The sequence below is a fragment of the Chroicocephalus ridibundus genome, chromosome 1, assembly GCF_963924245.1.
Source record: "Chroicocephalus ridibundus chromosome 1, bChrRid1.1, whole genome shotgun sequence".
NCBI lineage: Eukaryota > Metazoa > Chordata > Aves > Charadriiformes > Laridae > Chroicocephalus > Chroicocephalus ridibundus.
The window spans coordinates 77,777,662-77,802,365 of NC_086284.1; the positions used below are offsets into that span (position 1 = coordinate 77,777,662).

General features: G+C 43.9%; 1 protein-coding gene across 1 annotated transcript in view; it reads right to left on the reverse strand.

The window, feature by feature from the left end:
* Positions 1-18,737, reverse strand: part of P2RY8 (P2Y receptor family member 8) — a 57,084-nt gene extending 38,347 nt beyond the window's left edge. The window contains exon 1 of the mRNA XM_063340733.1: positions 18,709-18,737. The gene's annotated coding sequence lies outside the window, so the exon portion shown is untranslated. The remainder of the gene's footprint in view (positions 1-18,708) is intronic.
* Between the last annotated feature and the right edge of the window lie 5,967 nt (positions 18,738-24,704).

Below are 24,704 nucleotides of genomic sequence, written 5' to 3' on the forward strand. Positions count from 1 at the left end.
ATGCAGATGGGGATCTGATTTGCACAAGGCCCTGAGGGCTCCCCAGCCTCCAGATGGACCAACCCCTTGCACAAAAATAGAGAAAAAGTAAATGATCTCGGGGAGCTGCACTAAGGCTAAATGTGGTTATTTATTAACAGCAATGTTATTCCCAGAGAAGCAAACGCTACCTTCTCTTCTGCAGCTGAGGAGGGGCTGAGGTAATGCACAATTGCAAGGTAAATACAGGATCTGCTTTGGGTGCCTCTGATGGACCCATCCTGGCAGCCGATGAACAGAGGAATGCCTAACCGCTGGAGGGCCTGACACAATGTTAGCTGTAACATGAAAACAAGCAAGAGGTGCAAGCTGTCATTGCACTCTTCCTACAAGGTTCTTCATCTCAGCTTGAAGTGCATTGGGAGGCAAAGGGAGCTTGCACACGTGGTGGTGGAGGGGTCTGTAAGGACAGTGATATAGGAGTGTGAACAAGGTGGTGGAGGGTGGGCAACCTCAAGAAAGAGGTCCTGTGCTTTGGGAGTGACAAGATGGAAAGGTAAATCTGTATGGAAAGAAGGAGGAGATGGGAGGGCCAGAGAAGTAAGGGAAGGTGGTAGGAGCGAGGGATGCCGAGAGAATGAGTCCCTTAGCTGTGGAAGGCAGTCAATCAGAACAAAGTGGAGGAAAGAAGGTCTGGTGCTGTCCATCTTGTATCATAGCAGATGGGAAGGGAAGGGAAGAAAAGGAGAACAGTGTTCTGTGAGACTTCTGCTTCTCTGTCATCCAGCACCAGAAGGTCTTAGGCAGGTCTCCAGGGCTCAGGCACTTGGTCCGTTCTAGGCAGGCAAGATCACTATGGCATGAAGTGTCCCACAGCAAGGTGAGCTTTGCAGAGGGATGGAGGGAACGCAGGCAACCAGTGAAAAGAGCGAGGAGACCACTGCCTCACAGTCAACCTCATATCTCCAAGCTCCCTAACAGCCACCCACCTCCAGAGCTCAGAACTGAGTTGCAATGCCAACAGTGACAAGGACAAACAGAATACATTACTTCAGCACTCATTGTCTGGGTGGCAAAACTCATTTTTGCCCATTCCATTGATCTGGCTATGATGCCATTACACATCTGATGAAGCTCCAGACTCCAGCTATGACTGATTGTCCATTTCAGTGCTAACATGCAACCACCTGTGGAGCTCTCCAGAAAGAAGACACTTGTCCTAACTCTCCAGTGAATAAGCAGACAATCTCGGTCAATTACTTCTAAACTTAGACTCAGTATCCAGATGTCCTGGGCCCATGAAGGGATGGTATGATGAGAAAGAAAACCTGCCTAACAGTTTTTCTTTTCACAAGGAGGTGTGACCTGCTTCCTTGTCCAACGGCACGGTCTTCATAGGGTCAAAACATTTCAACTGATACTTATTCATCCCCAAACTGCAGGCTCATGTAATTCTGTCCAAGAGAAAACAAAAGGAAAAAAATCAAAGCCGAAAAGATTCTTTTCAGTGTTCTCAAACTGACATATTTTCATTTCAGCATAGGAAATTTCTGTCATAGGAAAGGAGTGCTGCCTAATTCGGTGGCCGTGGTGGTAGTACATGATATGGGTCTTTGCTTTGCTTGAGATGGACCTTGCATTTCAGTCACTGGACTGCAGTGTAGTTTGGGGTCAGGATCTCTCCAACTAGATCTGTTCTGTCACATCCAGGGAAACTTTCTACTTCTTACATTGAAGTGAGTGTCCTGGTTACAACCCAGAACCAAACTGTCTCAAAACTTTGAGACTCTCAACATCTCTTCCCCCTCCAAACACACTCACACATGTCCCTTGGTTTCTGTGCAAAACTGGAGGCATTCTCCAAATGAGACTCCTGGCATGTGTTTTTCTTGCGGTCTGAACAAGGGCTCCTGTTCTGTGTGGAGGGAGAGTGTGACCTTACTGCTTGCAGGGGAGTGAGACCTTACTGCAAGCAAGGGGTGAGGAAAAGTATGGAAAAAAAGAGAAGGAGAGTGAGGAGAGATGGCAGAGGGGAGCGAATACGATGTGCAAGGGGCAGGGAGAAGCAGGAGAGCAGGGAAAAGGGGAAAGAGCCCTCAGGTAGGGGTTGGCAGGAGGCGCAGCCTGCCCATCATGAATAACCAGGCTCATCAGATGCACTGTGGCATGCAACAAAGTGCAAGTCCAGATGCAGAATTTGTCTTTCCTGTTGTATAAAATATTGAACTATTTTCTGTGCAGAACAAATCTGCAGTCTGGTGACAGTTCCTGGGAGGGAAGTGATGCTTGGATTGAGAACCAAGAAGTGCCTCAGTTTCCTGCAGCTGAAACTAAAGCCCACTTTGTGAAGCACCAGAGCTCTGCTTCAGGTCCGTGGCTGCCACCTCACAGAGCCCCTGTGAATCTAGTACTGACTTTTTAAGAAAAAGATTCCCAAATAAAAAAATGTATTTGGGCAGAAAATAAAATTTTCATCAGCTCAAAATAAAATACACATTTCTTGATTCACTGAAAATGTTTTTTATCCCCGATCCCCAGTATGCCAGGGGTTTCAAGGTTTTGACTACCCCACCATTGCAGTTTTGATCACTGCCTCCTTGCAGGCTGTAGTGAAGTGCAGCAGTACACAAGCGCACTCTGAAAAAAACCACCTGCAGAACACAAAGTGGCTACAGCCTTAGCTTGAATTGACTCAGCTTCGAGAAAACTAATAACTGCTTTTGAAATCATTTAGAAAACTGCGTGTTTTCTGACTGCTGGTCTGACTAACCCCCACTAGGCAGATTTCAGTTTGATAATCCCAGTACTCAGTCAAACTTTAAAAGTGACTTCCCCTTGCTAGTATTTCTGTTTAAGGGTATGATCCCCACATAAGTGGGTCTCCGTTTATTTTTCCAGGCAGTGTAAATGGGCCATTAGGCAAAAAAGAAATAAAGCAGGGATCAGAATTTCTTCCTTTGTATTTAATTACTGGAGGTATTTTTCCATCAGTCATATAAAGCCCAATTCTATTTGCCATTTGTCTTTGTTAAAGATATATTTAAATTTCAGCCTAAGGACTGGCCTCAGGACTGAGCACCATGTTATTTCTGTGGGAGAAGGGTTGGGAGGAGGCAGGACCCAGACCTCAGTCCGTCAGGTTACTGCATTTTGCAGAGGGAGCTTTCTCCTGAACAGAGAGAAGCAGAGTGATCAGAAGCTCAGGTCACTTGGTTTGGAGGAAAATGCACTCACTTGTTGCCATTCTCCAAACACTTGCTTGAGCTGGGCCCCCAAGATTAGACAGACACGATGCTCTCTGCTGACATGGCCACACATCCATTTCTCTGAAGCTCTCTCAAGGAGTGGGTCAGCTCAAGAGAGAAATCTCTATGGTTCTTCAGGAGGCAGTGGCCTGGTAGTCCCTCTACACTCTTATGGCTGAAGCAATTGAGTGTTGCCTCAGAACTGAACTCTGTCTTGGTCCTCTGCCCCATAGTTCTTAGGAGGTGCTAGTAAGACAACTTCAAACAAAGTTCTCCCAAAGCAGACATTCTTGGTTCTCAGTTTCTGGGAGCATGCCTTGAAACACCTGGGAACCGACAAACTGAAGTCAGCACGGGCAAGGCTTTGGTCAAAAGCTGTTTTACTAGGGTCATATAGGTTCCAGCAAAACTTTTGCTGGTGGTCATCAAGGTTGTTTACCTTAGCCACAAGCAAGGCTTGTTTCCTGACAGACCTCAGCCAACCCAGACACTTGAGTGACTGGTGGGCAGACTGGCAGGAAACCAATGCTTCCTGTCTGCCTGTTCCCTTATTGACCAAGGTCATGGATATATCACAGAATAGTTTGGGTTGGAAGGGACCTTTAAAGATCATCTGGTCCAACCCCAAATGAAGGATGAGCAAGTGGGAAAGCCTTTCTTCAGACTGCCCAGCTTCCTAGTTCCTTGTAACCATGCTTTCTACCGCTTGGACAAAACAGGAAGGAAAATGGTCAGCTCCTGCAAAGGTCAATGTACTCATCTTATGGAAGCAAAGTGTTTTTCAGTGGTTAAAAATAATAGTTTTTTAATGCTTTGTGTTTCTTTTTGGAAAGTGGATTTTTTTGCTTTTGTTGCCCAGGTGTAGGACATGACAAATTGGAATATGCCAAGTAGATGTGTCAGAGCAGCCGTCAGCTCTAGAGCAGCGCGTGCTGAAAAATGAAGCTGTGGCTGTCTCATCCGGGACGGTGGGATCCCTGGAGCTTTTTATAGTTTTTTGTTGTTTTCCCGCCCCCCCCCCCCTCCCCTTCTTGCATCACACAGCTGCCGGGAAAATATATTAACCCACGTTTGGGTAGGCAGATGCTGTCAAGTCTTGACTGCCACCAAAAATCCCTTGAAGACACTTTTACCTCTACCCCCAACAGTAGGCGTGCAAGAAACAAGCTTTCCTACTGAACAAGAAGGGGAAACAAAAGATGAAAGAGCACCAGCAATTCCACCTGCCGAGGCAGGGAGACCGTCATCCAGGCCTTTAAGAGGCCTCAGGATTAGGCCCACCTGGGAGGTAGGAAAGCCTCTTTTTTTTTTTTTTAACTGTAAAAAGGTTGTTTTTCAGATGTTATGTAAGGCGTCCTATTTGTCTCTCAACTTCTCACTGATTACAAACGGATTACAGGAAGGAAGCACTCCACCCAGTTTCTTAATTTATCATGCACCATTGCTTAAAGGTGTCATCCGTGTCTCAACAGAAATCTGTATTTCCCCCTCCTTTTTAAGAAAGAAAAAGGGCAAAAAAAAAAAAGTTGATCTTACTGATCATTAATTATTAATGGTATGGCGGTTACACCCAGAAAAGCTTTTGATTTTTCCAGACGCATATTTGCTAAGAAATCCTTTCAGAAAGCTACAGAAAGATTTAGCGTTATTTCTTGCAGAAAGGAAATGGCGCATGAGATAACAAGAAGTTAGGAGGTGCGTATGTCCAAGAGGGGTCTGTATTGCAGCTCAAATCAGAAACCTGCATCCTACTCCTATGATAACGAGAATCAGTCAGTACTTTTCATCTTGTAATTATTCCTGCAGACCACCAGGTAAAAAAAGCGAGGGTCTAATTGTGTTCCCAGTTGTGCCGAGGTGGGAATAACGCTGTTGCAGCTCCTGGATGGATTCCACCCTTCCTGCCATCCCCACGGGGCTACAGCTTAGCTCCTTACGTCCTCCTTGCTTTTGCTTGCAAAGCTGTCCATGCAAAATGCTCCCGCTCGGGGCAGGGAAGCTGTCACTTTGGGGTGACTCGGGGAAGAACCCCGCTCACACGTGGCTCTTGGGATGCTCAGGGGCTGCAGGGAGCCAGCGAAGATGGAGTGTGAGGGGTGCAGCACTTCCGGAGGTGCAGTGAGCACCAAGGGCGATGGAAGGGGAAGGAAGCAAGGAAGGAAGCAGGAGGGCTCGGGAAGCCTCTACAGGAGTGCCCAGGCAGCTGGGGGAGGAGAGCCGTCCGGGGTGTTTGCTGTGGCAGGTGTCCTCTCAGCTGCAGCTTTCCAGAGGAGCAGCAGCCTGACACGCAAACCTGCCGGCTCAGCGCTCCAGCTGCGGCACCATCGGGCTCCCACGGGGCACGGCCGGGGCCCACGGCCCCGCTCTTGTGGCTGGTGCTCCTGGGCAGCGGGCACGGACCCAGGGACAAACTCTGGGCAGCAGGTGAGGCTGTCAGGGAAGCCTGGAGTGTGGCGAGGATTCATGCTCCAGTGCCTGGAGGGAAGAGAGAGGCGAAGCACCAGGTTGATTTTCTGGTGCGCTATGCTACGCCATACACCTCAGACACCAGGGGCTACGTAAGATGATGGGCCGTGCCCGTAAACCGCTGATAAAAGCACCGACACCGTCAGAAAAAGCACCAACACTGTTAGAAAACATACATACAATGTGTTAACACTGGATGTGTCAACAATGCAAATACTGATTGCAAAGAAGAAACCAAATTTACGCAAATTTACAGATTAAAGCTAATCTATGTGTCTTTCTGCCATTCAGTTTTTAACTGTGGGCTCTGTCAACCCATCTGTGCTTACCCTTGACCCAGGCAACAATGAATTTTGCACTCAGTCTACCTATTTCTTTGCTGCATGACTGAATGTTTATTGTATTGTCTTCAGTCATTTCCTTTAACAATGCGAACGGGAAAGAAGCTTCAGAAGAATTTTTTTAAGACCAAGAAATGTAGTCCAGCAGGGTGCAGGGCCCCTGCACTAATGTATGCCTTGCATTTCTAATTCATATGCCGGAGTATCCTGATGCCAAAGAAGATCAGTTCCTTTCTTGCCGTTCACACTGAGCTGTATTTAGTGCCAATAATTGTCTCCCAACAAAGTTGCAATCATGTTCTGGCAGAGAGCAGCGTGCGCTTTTCTGTGGTTTTTGCAATCTGAGCTCTAAAATAGCAGTCTTTTCAGGTCCCAAATAAAACTGTAATGTGTATCTATTCCAGATTAAATATATTTTCAGTTCTACAATTCTTTCAGGAAGTTCTTGGCATATCTTCATTTCCATTGCACATCTCAGGAATGCATCTGCAGATCTTCATTTGTGCCTTTTGTTGAAACTCTTTGCAGCACAATAATAAACAACAGGATCAAAGTGGAGACTGCTTAATGCCAGGAAAATCATATAACTCCCCAAAAAATTTTCAATTTGGCAATATAGGCTAACTGGATTACTGTTATCACTGTATCCAGCATATAGCACGTCATAAAAATCTTACACAAAACAAACTTGAAAGCACTAGTGCGCTTTTTGGTTTCCCCAAATTGTGTACGAGGGGAAGTAAGAAGTTTTCAGTAAGAAGTTTTTGACTAATTGCGGTGCCATTGCTAGTGAGGGGAGAGAAAGCACAAAAAGACCTGTGAGCCAATGCAGCGTCTCTAAGGTAAGCAGTGTTTCTTAAGAAAAACATCATTCAGGGCAACAAACACATCAAAGTCAGCTGCTGTCTGCCATTCCTGCGCTGAAAAGCGTGGTGTATCTTCCTAAGTGGAAGTAAAGAGCTGAAGAAGATGTGCACCAGAGGAGCAGTCCTGAACATCTCAAGCGTTTGCAGTATCGAGCGAGCAGTTCCCGGGCAGCATCCGAGGCTGCTGCCCGTGGCCAGAACTGGAGCATCGCCTCTTCCCGCAGAAGGCACCCGCCGCAGGGGGACAGAGCGCAGGGCCGAACAGCCCGGGGATGTTTCGTGGAGACAGCAGACAGCGTAGCCTCACGTGCTGCTGGTCAGGTTAAGGGGGAATTTCGCAGAGGGAGCCCAAGGCATCCAGCAGCTGCAGGGGGACCTGCCAGGAGGCTGGGCTGGCAGGGCAGCGGGCAAGCAGAGGGCAAGCAGAGGGCTGGCAGGGCAGCGCACAGCATTCGCTGTTGGGCATCTCCCCTGGTTTATTAGCTAATGCTGCCACGATGGTAGAACGGATTTGGTGAGCTCTTCTGAAATTACTCATCTAGATAAGAATAGAAGCCCTTTTCTTTTATGGAAGAAGGCCAAATGGGTAAAGAATAAACCCATTTGATTTCTTCTGAAAATCTGTTTGTTAGATATATTTAATCAGCAAGTTCCTTTACATGTCAGAAACCTTTTAACTTCTCTATTTTCATCTTAGTAAATACTACGCATTTTCATCCATAAATAAATTTTTTTAAAAAGCTATTTTCTGCAGTGTTTAGTATGTCTCCCAATTGTAATAGAATTTAGGCATTTGTACATAATGCATCAGAAAAGGATGTTATCTTAGGTACTCTGAATAGCTGTTCCACCAAATAATCATTTCCATTAATGTATGTTTTTACCCCCGCTCAATTATTATTCCTCTCTCTTCTCTGAATCCCACCTTCTCTTGTCACCTTGGATCCAGTCCAGTTCTTGCTAAAAGGATTCTGGTTAGAAGGTTCTGGTTAGAAGGTGCTCCACGTGTTTAGGTTTCTTAAATGTAGTGGGATTTAAACCTATGCTTTTTTTTTTTTTTGGAGGGTAAAAACCCGTTTGTTTACACAGGAAGGGATGGTTTGGATCACCGGGCACCAGTGCTGCAGGCAGCACTGCAAGGTGCCTTTTCCCCCCTCTCCCACCTGTGACTGGAGTATTTGCAGCTTTGCCGCTTGAAAAATGGCGTGGTGGCAGCGGGGAAACACAGAGCCCCATCACCAGCCTGTTCTGGGGTCTTGCCAATTAACGTGCTGGTGGGGAAGCACTTCCCAACCCACCTGCTAGGAATACCTTTGCAGCACCTACCTTGCTTTATGCTAGAGGTGGGCAACCAACCTAAAGACAACCTCTGCTTTTAGCCCACCAGCTGCTCGTTTTCAGTGAACATCTCAGCCTCACCGATTCCCGTCACCCTCGTGAAGGTTGGGGGGGGGGGGGGTGTCACTGCTTGCTGCTCCCCACCCCACAGCCTGCCAGGGTAGAAACCGGAGGAGAGGGGTGGGAGGAATTTGGAGGCCGAAATGCACCTTCCATGCATGAATGCAGCGAAGGTCCCGCCTCCCCCCTCCCGGCTTTCCTCCCTGTGCCTTGTGTGGGTTTCCCTTTTTTGTCCCTCCTCCCAGGAGGAGCCACTCGCCACCTCAGAAAATTTAATTTTGCACCTGCCACGGCTCCTGCTGTTGCAAACTTAGTGAGGCGTGAAGTGAGCCTCGGGATACAGCTAAGAGTGCCTCCTGGTGACTTCTGCCATGAGGCCAAGCTCCTGAAAACAGATGATGTCCTCAATTACTTGATGGGCACTGAAATCCTCCTGCAGGCTGGATGCTGTCACACGCAAAATATCACAGGCCTGATGGCAGCACCCAAATGCCAGCTTGAACTGTCTTCCCACTTCACTGAAGGCAAGGGAGCAGGTCACCGAGCGGGACCCACAGCTCCTTGACCGGCGGCAAGTGTGGGAGAATTTACCACAGCTGCAGTAAAACACACCCACGAGTGAGCAAATGAATCTGAAGACATTTGGACGAAGGCCCCAGCATATTTTCATAGCTCTAACGCAGACACCGAAAGCAGCAATAGCTATCCCAGTTAAGGTGGCCAACCTGCTGGACTGCTGCGAGCCGCTTCTTCTCCTACATGACCCGGACTCCTCTGGGGAAGCTGGATCCAGTGGCAGAGAAACAGGCCTGTTTGGCTGACTGAGAGTAAAAATTCAGTCCAAAAGCATCTGCAGCAGCATTTTCCTTGGTTCTCACTGACCAATTCAGCACTGAACAAACTCCTAAGAAGGAGCTAGGAGCCAAATAAGAAAAGGGAAAATAATAATAATAATAAAAAATTAATTAATTTTTCAGGAATTCTTTGTTTTCTACGTAGCCTGGCACTATGGCTTTCTGAAAAGGCCCCTGCTAGGACCTGAAGCAAGCTTTTCTCTGTGTTTCTTTTTCCCAATCTGATGTTGAAGGATCTTTAACCTTAACCTTAAGGCTTTGTTGGGAAACCTAAGAGTTTTGATTTTGAACTTACAGTGGCAGCTAGATGGCAGGTAGATTTTCAAGCCTCTGAGCAGATGTAAGCCTCCAGATGATCAAAATATTTTGTGTTTCCCCGGTTCCCACAGCATGAACTAATTTGTACTGGATTTCCTATCCTGCAGATTCCTCCTGCTTCACCACAGATATGGGGGATATTATTCACCTTCCTTGTCGACTCCCACACACATAGATGAGGGGTAGCCTCAGCTTTTATTAATACGCAGTGACCTGTTTATAATTTCTGATTCTAGAAACATAGCTGCAACTGTGAGAGGCTGAGTCTTTAACGAGCCCGTGGCTGGGAATGATAAGGGATACTTCCTGTAGGTTTCAGCTCCATCTATTGTTTTTTGTAACAATGGGGAAAAATGAAATGTGTTTTCTAAATCAGCAATTTTATGACACAGTTAGTTTGGATTCCCTAATGAGGAAGCATTTGCTGATTTCAAAGTCTTTGCTCCTTATCCCCCCTCATCCCAGCTTCTTTCCCTGCAGCAGGCTCTGGCTGGATGCAATTTGGGGCTCTGTCCCGGGAAATACATTTTCCAACTGCTGCAGGGCCCGCGCTGCCCCGCTGCCCCAATGCAAAACCGAAGCGTGCGGCTCCCGGGGCAGCTGAGACTGCGACCGGGGGAGCCTGAGAGGTCTTCAGGAGCCTGTCCAGCCTCTACTTTGGCTGTCAGATGCAACAGAGAATAGGGAGCTTTGACCACCATCAGGGACCTGCCGCCTCTTGGCCAAAGCCTGGACACAGGCTAGCACCGAACTGCAGATGCGCAGAAGCAATCACAACCCAAACACTTCCCTCGGTCTCCTCTTCCCTGCCACCCTGACTTTGCTTGACACAGACTTGGCCAGTTGTACAAGGTGGTCACATTATCAGTGAATGATTCCTCTTAGGCTCAGCTACAGTTTGTAGCTACCTTCACACTTCTCTTGTTAGCTAAAATATCATTTCCCTTTCATCTTCCCCTGCCCTGTCAGGCCGGATAAGTGTGAGTTTGAAGCTCCAGTGCTAATCAACTGACACTGCAACAGTTTTGTGGATAAGAATCCACAAAACACTAGCTGTATAAAAGCTGATGACCCTCGTTGGCTAGATTTCTATCCTTGAAGAGACAGGCATGACCCGCAGAGCAGTCTGTCCCATCTCCCTGATATAAAATGAAATCTCTTTCTAGAAGTGCCCATCTCTCCCCAGCTGACCAGATTAAGCCAGACACCTGCATTTTAGACTGTTTAATTTACATGAGCTGAATCCCATCCTTTGTGACTTACTCCAGAAAGGCAAGTCTTAATTCATGGGTATTTTAGTGAGTTAAACTCATTACTGCCATTGCTGAGCATATATTCAGCTTGTAGCTTCCCAAAACTGGCCTTGGTATACTCACTATATGAAAGTAAATTATTGTAGAGTGAAGCTTAAATGAAACGTGATAACAGATGAGTATAAAAGTGATTTTCTCCCCCACCGTTTCTCATAAAGAGATATAACTATTTCATTTCTGCGGGTGTACAGGTTACAACAATTGAAAACATAAGTGCAAGTTAGTACCAGTTGGAGCAACTGATGGTCTACCAGATTATGTCTAGGGTATTGCTAGCTATGCATATAGATCTTTAAAATTAAATGTGGCAGAATTAGAGCATAGGACCAGAAAGTAACATTGTATTTTTATTCTTTAACACTTTTACCTGGAGGTCCTGCTGCCAGTCTCTAAATCTAGAAATACTAAATGTGAGAAATACTAAGAGATGGTTTTAAAAATCAGATTATTTCTCAAATACTTGCTTTCTGGGTTATCATTCACTGAGATTCATATCTTCAAGCATTTTTCTGCAACTATGGGGATGAAAAACTTTCTCTTGAGAGCAAAAAAAGGGGAAGAAGAAAGTTCAAATTATAACTAAAAGGAACGAATTAATGCAATTTAAAAAGGATCTGAGGTGATCTCAAGTCGAACCTAAACCAGTTCCATTTACCCACAAAAAAAATCCCTTCTGGGAAAAAAGAGAAATCCAGCATCACCAGCCATTTCGAATATGATCGTGTGGAAGAATCCCAGGCAGCTGCACTGACACAGGAGGAGTCGCGCTGCTGCTGCAAGGTGTAGGTGAATCCTTCTCTGAAGGATGTTGTTGCAGCTGCAGCATGGAGATATAGGCCGCTAGCTAAATGTTTCCAGATCAACAGGAAAAAGCCAAAAGGAAGGCAATAATTTATTAAATGTAAAATGACATTTTAAAAAGTAGTTTGCAATGTCAAACTTGTGGGAACTAGGAGATAATAGCATGAAAATCACTCTCCCTCTGCACAAACATTGTGAGAAAGTTTGTTCTTTGACTACAAAACCATATTCCCCTTTTTCCTTTGTGCACCTGGCTCAGTCGGAGGGTGGCTACTGCTAGGCTACCTCGATTTTACTTGCCTGTAAGGATATAAAGGAATATTAATGCCATGCATTATGCCATGCATGCCATAAAACCAGGTTTTGTTGATAGTGCTCATCGAAGCAGGAGCTGGGTTTATGCAGTCCCAGCCCCACAACCCCATTTCTTTTGTATCTGCATGTTAGCACAGCCACAGTTCTGGCTCCGTGTTTATGGATAACCAGACTCAAACATCAGCAAGGAGATGAGCCTGGAGTACACTTGACCTCACCTCTGCCCCGTCCTTCTGAAACCCAGAGAAGGGAGGGACACTGGGATAAAGGCTTGAGGACTCGGCTATGCCCGTGCCTGTCCATGGGCTGGGGCGTGGGTGCATCTGGGATCGAGCGCAAGTCCAACTGTAGACAAAATGCAAAAAACTTGTCCAGCAATTGCCATCACGCATGTAGGATTTGGAAGCTGTAGTGATGCGTAGCTACCCACCAGGTGGTGCCATGCAAGCACAAGAGTTATCATCGCTGGTTTACAAGGTCCAGCAAAGACCTTGCGCTCGTCCAAACTCTGTGGAAATCTGAGTTATTCCACATATAAGCACTTTTTTTGTTGTAGTAGAAATCAACTCTAGGAGTTAATTCTTCCAACTGCATTGCTTCCCTGCTCTTTGCAGCTGTATTCTATTTTTCAGGGAGCAATGTAAACGTGAAGGAAAGAACAAGAAAGAAATTCTTGATATAATTAATACATTTTTTGACACTATCTCCATTGACTTTTTTCCACCCTCAGTGTTGAAGAGCGTGTATTCAGTCCTGAGATAAAAGCTTCAGTTGATGTTTCAGTGTTGACAAGATTGTGCTTATCAGCAATGAGCAGGAAAACTGTTATAATAATGAAAAAGTTTTGGGTTTTGGTCAGCAGATACCAAAACTGACAGCGCACAGCCTGGAAACATGTATATCTGCTGTCTTAGAGTGGGAGGTGATCTCTGACATCCAGTAATACTCTCTTTCTTCCACTTGTCCTCACAATTACTTTTACTAACATGCCCTTCCCCCCCCCCCAACATGTCTTAACAATCTTTTTTAGACAGTAGGAAACTGAAAACGTTATCTTTATTCCTTGCCCTTCCATCTCCTTCCTGAACTCCCTAAGAAGGATAGTTTACTCATCTACACTGAACATTTGACTTCCTTTTGTCCCTTTTCCATTTGACTCATTCCTGCCAAGGTATCTACTGTGTCTGACTTCTCCTTCTGGATAGAGCTCATCCGCAGGGCTGAGGAGCCACAAGCAGCAGGAAAATCTGGCGCTTTTGGAGGCAGGAGAAAAATAATGCAGTATAGGCAGAAGGTGAGAAGGGATTCTCCATACATCCCACTTTTGGGGGACGCTTTGGGCTGTTTGGTGCTTTGACACAAGTGAGAGGAAGAGAGTTGGGAAAAAATTGCTGAGTCCTGATAGCTTTACCCAGATAGCCCTGAAGTACAATTCAAAAAGCTTAAAAAAATTATACGAAAAATCTTAAAGCCCAAGAAGCAATGGCCCACAATACAGTTATCAAAGTTCAGTACTGTCCAATGAACAACTTCACAGTGAGCCAGCCAGTCCTGTTGACAAACCCTACAAGGAGTCTGTCCTCATGAAGGGCGTTGGGATAACAAGAATAGAACCATTTCAAAGCAGGATCCTAAGATGCCCAGCTGAAGGGTGACAGAGTTTCCAGATGTTGGAAGCACCTGCACCTGCCTCAGAGCTCCTGGGACACGCTGCCAAGCCTGGGGCTCAGTGCAGCCGGCTTGACTTCACATCAGAGGAGATCCTTGGAGGAAGGTGCCTGAGACTTGAGGACAGAGGGGCAAGTGCCCTCATCTCAGCTAGACAGAGAGCTGCCTCGGGTTGAGCGGGGTCATAGCAAGAGATACGGTGCTGAGTCAGTTTTGGATTCCCGAGGCTGAGGTGGAAGCACCTGCTGAAAACCCCCATTGTTCATTTCCAGGGAATTGCTGCCGAGACAGGGCAGGAAGAACATCTTTAATGCCATGGCTTTGATGTATGACTGAAATGGCAAGTTTCTGGCCCTCGAATGAAGGGTTGTAACTGAAACCTCATTCCCACATTACTGTACTTGTGACAGTAATAAAGCACCTGAAACACCTCTGAAGAAAGGGACTTTTTTGCTCTGACTCAGACCAGGTGCCATAAGACTTTTCATCTTTAACGCCGTGGCTTCATGCTGATTTTATGCTAAACTTTAATCTCATAAATAGAATTCAAGGCAAAAAATAGTGTTTGTATTTCCTTTTGCTAGGTGTTCCTCACTAGTAAGGACCATGAGTGGTTTTTCAGCTGTTTTACAAACAGATTTTGAAAAATGGACTTTGCATCGCCCGCACGAGAAGGCAGAAAAAAAAGGAAGCACTGAATTGTAAATTATTCATTGCTTTCCTTTTCCCTTCCTTGTGTTTTAGCAATGGGGCCCTTGACCTCTACAGCTATCTCACGACTTGTCTATAAATTATAGCCAGGGCCTTGATTTACTACCAAGTCAGTTCAACATCCAACAGTCAAAAACTTCAAGCCATCCTTATCTCTGAGCAGCTTCACTGGCACAGAACCAGTTTCAAGCTGTTTCAAGCAAGGACACGTAACAATTTGACAAGCCTAACGTTCAATCAGTTTATTTAAGACAGGACTTATTTCCTACCATGTACACACAAAAGGTGGCTTCCACCACACGTACATATATGAGGCAATAGAAAGCCAAGTCGATTGGCTTTCATTTTATGGCATGGCTGGGTCACATTCTCAATCCACAAATGAAATTGCACTTACACCATCAACAAAGCTCTGTTTTCTCCCCGTCGGATCTCACCAGAAACCAGACACTGTTAATTTTTACTTTGCTGTGCCCAGCTGAAGCTAAACCTATCTCCCTGTGCGGAACTGCCAAAAGCAAAAGCCATTTAAAGGGAGTCACCCAGACTATACAGACCAGTTTCTCAACTCCATTAAGACTTTTACTTTGGGATGGTTTTGGCAAGGCAGCTGTTATTGCATAGAAGATTTAGTCGAAATCACATCCCTATGCTTGCCTGTGAATGGTGAGATAGTGATAAATAAATAAAAAAAGAAAAAATCTCCTCTGATGAGAAGTGGAAAAGCTCTACATTGTTCAGATTAGACCTTTTTACCTGTGTGTAAGTTCAGCTACATCACTGCCTAGAAAGACACTTTAATATCTAAAACAAGTATTATGAAGCTCATTTGCATGCTCATGTCAGTAATATCCTTAGCAATATTTTTAGTGCCCTGAAGTATCAAGCAGCGCATTGAAACTTCATATTGATGTACAAATAAGTCCCATTGTTACAAATTAATATGTCTGTTATGATCTAGCCACAACCTCTAGAGAGAGATATTTCAAAATTGTCTGCCTTTATACCCTCCTGAGAGCAGGAAGTCCATACCACACCACAAAAAGTCATTATCTTTGTGTCTGTATGAAATAAATGCAAATAAAGGTGATGCTCTCAGTGTTCAAGGCTTTTAGCTGCTCCAATCTATGCTACCTCATTAAAGCTGTAGACTCCTCGCCTCTACTGTGAAAGTCTTTTTTTTTTTACATTCTGTTCTGAAAAGTTCAGCCACAGCCACAAAAGAACAACATGCTTCCTGAAAAAGACTTGTGCAGAAATCAACTTTTTTTATTCTAAGGAAAAAAATGCTAAGCAACAGAGTTAGTCTCCTTCCAGTGCTAATCAGAAAGAGTTCTGAGATTTCTGGGAAGTCCAGGCACTTTTGAGATTTGGGTTTTGTCTGAGTCAGAACAAAACTATACACAGACAGACATTTTTTTTTTTTTAAATTTCTCACAAACCAAAAGATTCCAAGAAATTATGATGTTTCCTCAAATGAAACACACACATTGGATGCTGCTCCTGTTTCAGGAGGTTTTTTCATGTTTATTTGGTGCAGCAAACCCTCAAGGATTTTGTTGAGTTACTGAGTATGCCCATTGCCTGCTGCACAGACAAATACCTTGAATCCTCTGCTCCCAGCACGGGCTCCTCAGGCCATGGCCACACTGGCCCCTGCCAGACCCTAAAGCTTTTTCACACTGCTGGCCCCACACGCCAGGACCCTGAGAGCCCTGGATGCGAAGCAGCGACTTTGTTGATAATGCAGTACGTTTCAAAGAAAACACTTTAGGTAAAACAACAGCATTTCTCAGTGATATGCGCAGGAAAAATTCAGACCAGCTCTGCTGCTGAGCCCCCATTCTCCAAGGCCCCGAGTGCAGCCCCGGGATCTGCTACCCATCCCCGCTCCTGCTGCAGCCTGGCTGGGTAACCTGGGATCACGCCGCTAGGAAAGAGCCGGGGCAGAAAGCTGGAGTTTCACTGGGGCAGCTTTACCTCTCCTTTCTTCAGAACACATTTATGACCAGATCCACAGCCTTCGTCTTGCCTGAGCTACACCACAGTCTGTGCACAACCTTGTACCTGCTGACCGTCACCTACTGCACCCCCAGGGACTTTGCACCAGCCCCATCACCGTGGCCTTGATGGGCGGTTGCAGAGCTCTGGGTTGGACCTGGTCACCATCCCTGACCCATCCCTGCTGCCTCTCTGAGTGCTGCTGGATGGACCCAGATTGGGGAGGGCATGTCCCTGCTGGCCTCATGGCCACCCTTGGCTCCTGACTCGCTCCCATGGGGCAGCCCACCCTCAGTAGGGTCAGTGACATCCTTATGGGTCAGTGACAGCAAAAAGGGTGCTCCTCTGCTCACTTCTCAGCTGCTTTAATTTGTGTACATACTTGGTTTTACAGGCTTCAGCAATTTCCTAAATAAAAGTCAGGGCACAAAACTGAGAAAAAAAACCCAGAATACAGCTGCTATATGTGTGTGTTTGTCAAGATGCAAGCACTTGATCAAAAGAGCATAATCGAACAGAAAAGGAAATATTTTGGAGATTTCTCATTAGGAGTTATCCTTTCAGTAGAGAGGTACAGGTATCAGGCTGTGATGTTAAATTCCCTGGCTATGGCATCATATCAAACAAAGTGGAGAGGAAAAGCCATACGACTTCAGGCTCTGCTCTAATCCTTTACTGAGACTTCCTACAAAAGATATCAATTCCCTTACAAAACATGTCATCCTTCTCAAAAAAGTCATACAGAAACTGGTAAAAAACACTGCACTTTTCCAGTGGCTCCCTGGAGCCACCCAAAAAAAAAACCACCCAGGGAAAAAAAACAACACCAAAAGACCCACTTCTGTAATAGCCTCTCTCTGTGGAAAGAACTTTTTGCCTAATTATAATTGGTTGGCTTTACCTGAAATACTGGAAAAGCTCTGTATATTGTCAACCTGAGTATTCATATGCTCTGAATGCAATAACTGAGTATTAATTCAATAATGTCTTCACCGCCTTTGCACAAATGTGCAGATGTCTCTTCACAGGGTCTAAAGTCACAGATGTCTGTCCGGGATAGTGAAAGCTTTCCACAGAAAAGCCCGTTTTCTCCCCACATTTACCAGCTGGCCACAGCGCGTCGACACCAGTCCAGGTCACCTTCCTCCATTCCACTCCCCTTCCCTTCAGCGCCCACATCTCACCCGCCTTCCCTCACTCACCACGCCAGTTTCACTTCCCTCCTCGGCAGCTCATTGAGCGCGTGTGCGTGTAGATGGACAAGAACAGTCCCTGCAGCAAATCCATGAAGCACAAGTAAAATAAACCCAGCAGCTATCTGACTTTTGGTTTTCGCTGTTACGCCGCCCCCATCCTACTCTTGCTGTTGCAGGCACCTCGCCCGCGTTTCAAGCTGGCAGGTCTTTGGAAAGGGATGCTGAGTAAAACGTTTCTTTTTGAAGGCTAGGTGACTTCGGAAGGCAAAATCTGATTTGGGCTCTTAAATCACACAAGCATTTCTGAAAACTCCAGCCTTTTCCTGGGATGGATATATGTATGTAAAGTACTTGGCGCCATAAAACACCAGTGGAAATACACCACTGAGCAAGAGCTAAATACATCGTTAGCTAAATAAATTAATTAGATCAGTAGTTATAACACTGAAACCCTGTTTTCAGAAAAGACCTGTTGCCTTAAACAGGAAAGTTTTTCACACCTTTATTTAACCATGGTCAGGCCTGAATTCCATACAGACATTTTCAGTAAAATGTGGCTTGTTATAGCACTCACTTCAATACATTTTTATATAATTATGCAATTAATATAGCAAAATAAAAGCAGACCACTCATATTCCAGGGGATTTGTGGGAATTTATAAATCAAATATTGGTTTGGGGGGTTCTACTGTTTTGGAATTTGTTTCACTGACAGACAAAGTAAAGGTACTCTAAAACCTGGATTTAGCCTTGTATAACTCCAAATGCAATATAACAAATACCAATCACAGATTCACAAAACAAATAGGGCTGGATGGGGTCTTACTTGTTCATATCCTTTCCCTATGGCACAATCAGTTCAATTTCTGACATAAAATGTTTATCTAACATCTTCTTAGAAAGAATGATAGGGAGTATAATGTCCTCAGGCAATTTGTTCAAGTGCCACCTTTAAATTAGATAAAAGAAAAAAACTTTCAGATGTGACTTTTCTTTACTCAGTCTGGAGCCTGGGACTCCTGGCTTACCCACCCTGAACACAGAGAATGAGCTCCTTCCTACGCAAACCCTCCGAACACTCCTCTTCTCCAGGCTAGACAAACTTAATCTCTTCAAACGACAACGACTGAACAAATACTAGCACAAACTAAACACTCCTGTCAGTCAAACTGTGAAGAGAGTTACTTCTGCTCCTAATGACTTTATAAATTCGTCAGAAATAAATTATTTTCCTACCTGATTTTTTAACACCCATTGAATTTCTTCAGTCTTTTCTCACCAAATGCATTTCTGCTGCAAGATGCCAATAAAAACATGTGTTATACTGTAACACCTACTTCCCCTTTTCATTTCTTTTAATCACTGACAAAGCTATTTTAGAATATTTGCTAAAAGGATACATATTTTTTCCCCAATTCAAAAATCTATTTTTGGAAGATGAACCCATTACTCATGGAGCACTGTACGGCTGCTTCACTCACCTTGCATCACAAATGCTGGAGTCACCGCCAGAGGTATTTTTCCAGAATGGACATATGATTTTGCAGCTCTGACATTCCAATCTATATCTACTTTCTCTTTAAAGCAAGGAAAGCTGCAAAGAATTTCTTAAAATATTAAGTGCAATCCAAGTAGAAGATGAACACAAGTATGAGGGAAGCAGTATGTTTTGTCTCCATGTTACCAGCCTGGTCTGTCTCTCATTCACCCATAAGATTAATTTTCCATAGTGGAAAAAATAGGTAACCTGTTTCAATAGTGCTAGTTATTTGAGATTAGCCACATGAGGATATCCTAGACTGTACCAAGACTCATGCTCTGCAGCTGGTCAGACAGATGTCCAGTGCAAAGTGGCTCAAATATGACACAGAGCAGGGGTCTCCAAACTTCTTTGATCATGCACCCCTAACAGTAAAATATTTTTGAGCACACAACCCCAATATATGTATGTTTATTTATAAATAAGTTACATACATGTACTACTGTATTAATATATTATGTCCATTATTATAAAACCTACAAAAAATAGAAATGAGAAAGGATGAGATAAAGATGAAATAATTTTTCATTATTCATGTGCCCTAATGAATAACTTTTTTAAAAAATTATATTTTATTTATTAATGGTACAAATATATTTTCTTCCTGCACCCCAGTGGATTGTCTTGCACACTCCTTGGGGGTGTGCACCCTGCTTTGGAGACAACTGACATAGACATCCCATTAGGTAATGCCAACAGTGGCGTCAAGATCCTTAGCAGACCTCTGTTGGCCCTGTAAAATCCATTCCTATGCTAAGACTTCTATAGTTGTTTTCCTCTTTCATTAAACCAGAGGAAACTTGTCTGCATTAGCAGTAGTGCCCCATGCTAATCACATCAGGTAAGAACCACTCCTAACTGGTGCAAACGTCTGAGATTGGGAACGGGATGTCCTGTTCAAGGTCTAGCTGGGATGCTGAAAGAAATTATTACCTCAGCTATTCATTTGCTCCTTAGCAGATCGATCGTTTAACATGAGCTCCTCTAAGAGATCTTCATATATTAAGCAGTAGAAGATAGCAGCAAAATGGATTTGGGCAGTAATATACATAGCAGCTTTCACAGCATGAGTAAAAATGAAAAAAATTACATACGTCCAGCTTGGCTTTGGTCATGCTGATAGGAAATACAACAACCTGAAAGCATCAGAGGTGAGGAGATTCAGAAGTGAGAAGTAAGATGGGGCTTTCCAAGAAGTAGAAGTCAGAAAGTGTGATGGTTAAAACCCATAGTTATTCAGAGTTCTTTATACAGAATGGAAAACTCCATATTAGTTTTAGGTGTATTACTCCTAATAACAATTAGGAATACTTGCTAAAAATATTGGTAATAATAATAATTTGCCCTAATTAATTCATTTATGATTTAGTAAAAGAGGTGCTTTGCTTGGAGATATGCCCCTCTCTCTTTCAATGGGCTAGTGTCTATGCTACAGTGCCCATGCCTAGCACTTTGAAGTTTAGTCTCTCAGCCTAAGTTACAATCAATTTTCCCGCTATTAGGCTGTTCTCCTGTTACGGATCCTCCTGCTAGAGATCTTCAAGGTGAAACTTCAGTTTTTAATATTAATATTTATTTTCTTGCTTGGTCATTACCTATATAAGCTAAATTTTATACTACTGTTGCTATAAATTCTTAATGTATTGCCTGTATGTCATTAATCTTCACTTTCTTGTTTTTTCATAAGTCAGATACAGCTCTTTTCACCTTTTCTTATGAGACCCTAGTTACTCTGGGGCGCGCTGCTTCAACTCTTGTGGTTTTTAGATTACAAATGAAGGTCATCGAAAAGAGCAACACACTCTATGTACAGAAACCTTCCTAAAAGACAATGATCTATACAGGCAATTGTCTTTGCTTTGGTGCAACATTAAAAATTGCAGTCAGTTTCCTGGACAGATAAGTGATGAGAAGGAGATGGAGAAAAAAAAAAAAAACCCAACAGGTAAGTTTTGTCTTTCTGCTGTTTCTCAGATCTACTTTAAACTATCGTGTAATTTAATTAGAGTGATTCTGAATCTGGCAGCAGTGCAGAACCCAAAGTCACATAGAGAAGCATTGACCTCAATTGTTCCATATACGGTTTAAAGTGCTTTTTGTGTCAAGAGTTAGAAATGACCTTTTGCAGCGTTGGCTGCAGCAGACTAAAATGTAATACTTGCTCCCAGCTCCTGCACAGTTAAATAAGCTGGGCTGTGCATGAGGGCAGCAGAGCTGTAAACAACTGTCGATTTTTCCTGCCTCTGCCTGTGGTATTTAATCTCCAGCAGAGAAGCCAAACAGATAGGTGCCACTGACAACATCTTAAACTGATGCAGCGACTTCTGGCTGATTCTGGCTGGGGAATTAGTTACCATCTGCCCACTGCCAGTAGAAGGCGTGGGGCAGGTGTCCCCATTGCCACCGATAAAATCAATTGGGTCAGCTGGGCTGGAGCTGGCTCACTGGTGTTTGCCTTCTGCGTGGGAGAGTGCACATTGGAACTGCTTCGCCAACAGATAAGCGGACATGGTTGTCTTTGACTACAGACTTGGTCTAAAATGAAATACCTGAATAAGAGATGAAGCCTATGTGAAAATAATTGAAAAACACTGTGTATGCAAATTAAAATTTCCCCAAGTACTTCTTGCAAGTAGCGGTGCACAGACTTAGACCTCAGCATCACACAGGCTGTAGAATTTCACCCACTGATTTATGCCTTGAGACAACAGACCTTTGAGAAAAGCATTCACAAAAAATTCTGCGTACTGGGAAATTTAGATGCTAAACCCAATTTTCTTTATCTTTTAAACTCATCAGTTTGAACAGCAGTAAACACTGTCACATTTCTGGTGCCTAGAGCCTGGACTGAAAGGTAGAGCTTGCCAGAAACCAAACACCTCAAGTGCTTAACAGTGGCAGTTGCTTCTGTGTTAAGAATATGCTGTTTTAACTATGTTGTAAAAATGCACCCTGACAGATTTGGTTGTGGGCTTGATTCCCTCCATACTGAGATGGGAAATGAGCTTAGGTTTCCCACCTCACCTGAGGCAGCCCATGAATTGTGAAGGTCCTGTGATCCTCCCGCTGGAAGGATCTCAAGGAAAAAGGAAACTGCTTGATCCTTGGGAGAAAGAGCTTCCCTACTTGCCTCCTGCAGGCAGCTGAGATGAAGACCCAAAACCTGTACCTTACTTCAGTTTTGACTAGTTTAGGCTTCTTCCAACTGGCTTTTTAGAACCTCACCTAAGGTGTTTGACTCCCTCCATGCCCTGTATGCAGGAGTGCCCATATGGAGCAATGGCTTCACGCTTAAAATTTAAGTATCACGGTACTTAATTCATTTAGCCAGCATGGCTTTACACAGAAGTTTTGATAGGGAGGGAAATTTAATTTCAGTCTCTTGGACAAGCATTTCAACTATCAAATTGCTTTCTTCTGTGTACTGCAGAGAGTTACTATCAGCTGTTATGAAGTTGGACTTGGCAGGCCTCAGGAATTTATTCTTCAACGATACTACTTTACTCTCAAACTGATGTGCCGTATCTCTAAACACACTGTTTCAGTAAGAAAATGCAAGAATGTCAGTGAAAGACAAGCAGAGCGCAAAAAGGGTGTCCTGAACTAAAAGTCAGGACAACTGCAAGCGCCTAAAACTTTATACTTTCCTGCAAGCTTGTGATCAGCAGAACTTGCTTAAAAACAGTCATGGTCCCTGATAAACTGTCGCTATATCAGAGATTATTGTAGCCCAAAGATATTAAATATAAGGCAAGCTATAATAAATTCCTTCTCCCTTTGGCTGTTCTTCCTATCATGCCTATAATATTACTGCAAACAGAACAGGAAAATGCAGGTTAAATAGAAAACTAATGAAAAAAGTTTTATTCCATTCACTTGTTGCAGAATCAACAGTTAGAAAAAATAGCTCACCTGCAGTGATGATGGGAGCCTTGCAGCCAGAATACTGGAAACTCACAGGATTTATATGAGTATCTAGACATTGGCAGAATAAGTAAATTCTACACAGAGATGGTGTCTCAGATTTTCCTGTGATGCGGGTCATGACAAACTACATTATACCACAAGCTGATGTCACTAGAACAGAGTTGTTAGCCTTATTTCTCCTTATTTTTACATTTTCTGCCACTTCCTGATAACACATAATTTCTTACTCAGTTTTTACAGCACTTACATCTTTCTTCATAGTTTTCTTCCATGATAAAGAGGACTAGCAATTAATGATTGATAGGCTTCAATGGATTTCTGACTGATTTCTCATGCTCTATCATCTATCTCATGCTCTATTTCAGGAAGAAATTCTTTACTGTGAGGGTGGTCGGACACTGGAACAGGTTGCCCAGAGAAGCTGTGGCTGCCCCATCCCTGGAAGTGTTCAAGGCCAGGCTGGATGGGGCTTTGAGCAGCCTGGTCTAGTGGAAGGTGTCCCTGCCCATGGCAGGGGGATGGAAACTAGATGATATTTAGTGCCCCTTCCAACCCAAACCGTTCTGTGATTCTGTGATACAAATCTTGCAGAAATGCATTTATCTGTCACAGGGATCAGCATTTTTTTTTAAATGTTAGATACTCTTTTTTTTTTTTCATTTTGATTATACAATTCAAAGTAAGATGCAAAAAAAATACATGCCTCTGCCTAGCATCTTTGAGGTCTACTCTGGTTGATAAAGTCAGTAAGAAACAGTGCTCAGATAGGAAAGTATTTTGCCCAAAGTCACGTGAGAGTCAGTTGCAAAACAAGGAACAAAATCAAAGCTGCTGCTTTAACCATAGAAATGAGCTATTTAGGAAAACCCAGACTACAGTTTCTGTGTTCTTTGGACTTGTTACAGAAAGCTGTAAGTGAAACTGCAGAGATTTGAATCAGCAACGGTAGTAGTACAGAAGAAATTGAAAGGAAGAGCCTTTACAAGATCTCAACAAAGAAACAGCTCACACTATGGGTACCAAGGACCACTGTACTCACCTGAAACGCATCCTACAATATGCTTTTTAAGCACATCAGTGATGACTTTTACACTAGATTTGTAATATGAGCTATTTTTCCCATAGTCTTTATTGAACATCAGCCACAGAAAGAAGGAAAGCAATTTGAAAACATAGAAAGGAAATGGAAGATAAGTTTTTCTTCTTGCAGAAAATTATGTTGCCTGATGTTGCAGAAGGAACACTACTACTGTTTAAAAGCAAATAAAAAAAAACCTGCACACCAAAACCAGATGATAACTAGTAACTATATTCTAGTCATTGGGATTTAGTAGCATGCGTAGGAACTATTTTATGTACAGAGACTTGGTAGAATACTACCTAATCTTTGCAGAATCATTTGCCACTTTCTGTAAATGTCCTTCCGTGTTGCATGATGCGTGGTGCCAGTGTCTTAATTTGAAATCTTCAAAAAATGCCACAAACTGACTCAGAATGAAAAACCTGCATTTCTTTCCTTTTGAAGTTGAGGTGGCCAATGTTAACTCAGACCCCACAGGCAGGCACACACCCTCACTGTGTTGTAGCACTTGAGCAGGGCCAGGCTGGGGACAGGTTCCTTCAATTGTTGAGTGATCATCAGACAAAACAAAGTGACAAACCAAATCTGAGATAAATCCAGGACATCCTTTCTCCATCTGTCCATTCATCTCTGGGTATTTCAAAGTGATTTTGCTCTGTGAGGAGGCCCCTGACCTCCTAAAAT